Genomic DNA, 4,467 nt, shown 5'->3' on the forward strand with positions numbered 1-4,467 from the left:
CCAAAAAACTCACATATTTGTCAGTGAAGCTGACATTAAAATCCAACATTCTGAGATTAGAGTCTGAATTCTGAGAAAAACTGTTCCATAGTTTTACGACTTGTGCTCTTTTCAGATTGCATTTTGCAATCCTTTATCATTGTCATTTTATAATTTTCTCCCTTTTATCTCCTCTTTCTTTTATCTTTTATCTTTTTCCCTGTTTTTCCTTTCCTGTTCTACTTTCCCATTGCAGTGTCCATAAAATCAGTAATACTCCCTGCATATGTATATTATAATAAAGCTATTTATATGCATAAATCAAGCAGAACACTATGGCGATAGCTGTACTGCTCCACTTGGGAAGGCACAAACTTTTGGGCTCTTTTTTTTTGGGTCACATCGCCAGACAGGACACCGTTTAAAAAGAAAAAAGGATTGCATTTTGTAGATCACATTTTATTAATTTCAACCCTAATACAAACACTTGCGCATTGATAGAATGTAGCTAAGTGCAGGGGCGCTGCCAGGAATTTGGAGCCCCATTGATACTCCCCCGCCACCCCACCTACACACACACACACACACACACACACACACACACACACACACAATAAAAGTAAGCTTTAAAACTGCAAAACTGCTATCAATATCATTTACTTTTTAAATGGGAATTTTATTTAAAAATTTCTACAAAGGCAAATTATCTAAACATTAAAAACTTAAATATACATTAACTTTAAACTGCATAAACTGATCGATAAAAGAATTTTTTTTTTACTTCTGGATTTTCTTTTTATATTTAAAGTATCTATTGCAACATATCTTTTCTTCTTCTCTTGGGTCCCACCTCAACCAAGGGCCCTTAGAATCCTCCTAAGTTTTCCGTCCAATATGGCGCCCCCTGGCTAAGCGTACGGAGACCCATAGAAACGTGTCTTTGCTTCTCATTACAGAGGACAGAACGCCCCCAGAAACGAATAAAACGCAGTTTGAAGACTGAAATTTGTAAACTCCATATAAAAAAGAGGAAAAAAAGGAATAAAAAATATAAAATAGCTAAAAAAATTGAAAATTAGTTGTTTTAGAAATACTTAAATGATTAAATGAAATATGAGAAAGTGCCAAATTCCATTAAAAACCTTTTTTAAGTGTTTTTTTTTTTTTTTTTAGTTTAATATCTTGATTGTGTTTATGTTTTCATGATTAAATCTACGGATGCATCACCATAAAGCTGTTTTGAACATTTACTAAGCTGTGGTAATCTGTTAAAAGAGCCAAAATAGATGGATTATTTCCCTAATTACATGTAAAGAATAAAGAGTAGCATTTGAGAGTTTCAGTGATTCGGCATCATTATGTCCTCGCCTGCTAATATTATTCTATATCTGGTTGGTTTTTGTTTCCGTTTCCATGATAGAGCTAGGAACAAAGATTAATGATTTTTTCTGTTGTTTTTTTTTCACCAGGTCTCTACTTAAACTAGATCTAGGATAATACTACAGAAGTAAGCTGGATCTCAGTAAGCTGCTTTTCAGCCTCAAACATCCAGACAATTGCTTCCAATTTGATTGTTGTCACATGTTGAATGTAGGCTTAGAGTGTAGTGTAGCTACAGTGGGTCTCTATATTGGAAGCTAGTGGCTGGTAGCCTTTGTCAGGAGTTAATAACAGTTAAACATGGCGTGGGCCGCTGACACATTGCTACACAACAAGACATTACCTCAGAACTGCAAACACCAAGTAATGAAATATACGGCATTCATAATTTTGACTCCAATCTTACATTGATAACTGTGTTCAATTATTTTCTTCTTTCTTCCTGTGTTTCGCCATGGTTACCCTCATTGTTTATCTTTTTTATATCAACCAGAACGTCTTTGTCAATAAAAATGGGGCAGATGTACGTGAAATCACTGCTTTCATTGCATCCTGACAGTATTTACAGAGCTATACTACAGCCTTATTCTGAATGGTACCAAATTATTCCTCTTTCTTTGAAATTCTACATGTAATACCACCTTATGACAATGCAGGGAAAAAAAGATTGTTTCGTCCATAGATTGCTGTAAACATAAAACAGAAGCTTAAGAAATAACATTTATTCATATACTGTGCTTGATTCAACTTTGGCAGCAAATCCGGTTTTGTCCAACGAGGACATCTATGCGTCCTTGTTTGGATCTCTGCAGAGACAGGAGCCAACAGAGACCGGTGCTCCTTTAGAACTCATCCTGGCCCCTGTGCTAAAGACATTCAGTACAGATCTAATGATTTATGTGTTTTTGTTAAACTGTGCCTGTATGTCTTGTGATGCAAAGGATTGTGGGTAACTTTGTAGCTCCTAGCAGCGGTTAGGAATATCAGAAGGTCCCTATGTAATTGTATTTGTGCTAGAAAGCTTCCTGCCTCCTTACCTTCTTTACTTCCTGCACTGTTAGCATAGCACTAATGATGCTAACATAGCACCAAATCTGGTCTTGGTGCTATGTTAGCATAGCACCAAGACCAGGTCTAGACCACAACCGAGGGAGTCGAGTCCAGGACCAGCATTCATGTTAATCTGAAAGGTCCACATTCCCATGAAAACAACATGATGTTAAACACTCACAGCTGAAATATATTTAACATTATTTGTAATACTCATCGTCAAAGTCTTTGCTTTTTTAAAGCAAATATTTCATTATATTATACCTAAATTGTGTTTTTATATACATCATTTTTAATTCTTACTAAAGCACCTAATGAAACATAAATAATTATGATTGACTGTCTTGTACCAATAATGACTTAGATTTTTACAGCATAGAGATAAAACAAATCCATTATTTTTTCAGCACTTCACCATAAAGTAAAAATATGTGATTAAAATACTACTGTCCCACTGAACCAATAACTTAAGTGTTAATATATATATATATATATATATATATATAATTTATTTATTCAAACTAAAGATAGTTTTATTTATTTGATGCATGCATCTCAAGTTACACTGAAATATTTTTTTTTACAAACTGTAATATATGCCATTTAATGTCACTTTTGGCTTTCCATACATGCTTAGGCCAAATTGTTTCTATTTACAGGCTTCTGCTTGTGTTACAGTCAGACGTTGAGGTTTTACAGCAGGAAATAGAATAAATAAAATAAAATTGAGCTTTGGTCTTGATTCAGACCAGAACCATAAAAACGTGGCCTCCCACAGTCTGAACAATCATTAATGGAAACAGGATGATGATTTTTTTCCCCCCTCGCTTTTTGTTACATTATTTTAAGTCTATATCCTAAAAAAAAACTCTGAAAAACTCTCTTGTGTTGCTGAATATTGGGGAAAATAAATGCAACCCCTTACAAAATGTGGAGATTATGCAACATAATGAGGTAAAATTCAGATGAAGCAAAAACTTCCAGGATGCGAGCCGTTCTTTGGAAGTCATTTATAGCAATAATTTCAACAATAACTTGTTTTTTTCTGTGCTACTTTAACAGCTAAACACAGTCAACATTTTGCAATGATAGTTGAATCATTTATTTCAATAGAGTCAAGTTCTACAGTAACATACTTGAAAATAAAGCTCATTATATTAGAGCTTTAGCCTAACCTGGCTGCGTGTGTTTGTTTATCCCTGCAGGCTGCTTTGAAAGCCCCCAAATGAAGTCCATGCTAATTGCAACATTGCAAATGTTGGTGAAATCTCTTGTGACACGAATGCATAACCATTAACACGCACACCTACAGACATGCATGTAAATTGACACACAAACACAGAACCTTTCTGCTGCTGAATTCTTGGTGCAATGAAGCATGCCGTTGTTAGTTTTGCAGTTTGAGTCACCTGGGGCTACACATGTCCTCTTCTGTTAACCGCTGTCACAAGTCGGGGTGTATAGTCTGTGGCAGGTGAGGAGGCCCTCGTTTTTTTGCGTGTGTGACTAAAACAGAAAAAGATGCATTCGTCGACACTCTTCTGAGGATTTTTTTGTTTGCTGGCCGTCCCCCGCACCGTGAAACTGAAACCCAGCAGCAGAGAAGTGGAGAAGCGAGTCATTCTCCCGCACAGGTGTTCTTTTCTGATACCCTCTGTTTCATACTGATAGTGCGAACTATTATCAATATTTGTCATCGCACAGAACAGGAAGTGAAATAGAGCTGACTTTTTATTTTTATTTTTTTTTTCTGCAGCCATCGACAAAACTTTGAAGTCCCACTCATCGGCGTTTAGGTCACAGGCCTGCAACCTGTGGTCACATGGTCGGGTATCGCTCTGAGGCATGGTGGCGGCACCATGCTGAAGGCTGATTCTCAGGCACTTTGTCACACTTTTAAAACATGAATGCGTGCTATGGGGATTTTGTTTGATAGGTCAACAAAAATATTTTTTTGTACATAAAGAAATCTAAAAAGCGTGGCTTGCATTTATATTCTGGGTAAATACTTAGTAAAACCAGAGGTGTTTCTCTACTAGTTTTACATCTCTAAAGATT

This window comes from Cyprinodon variegatus, unplaced genomic scaffold (genome assembly GCF_000732505.1).
Source record: "Cyprinodon variegatus isolate N-32 unplaced genomic scaffold, C_variegatus-1.0 Scaffold120, whole genome shotgun sequence".
In the NCBI taxonomy this organism is placed as follows: Eukaryota; Metazoa; Chordata; class Actinopteri; order Cyprinodontiformes; family Cyprinodontidae; genus Cyprinodon; species Cyprinodon variegatus.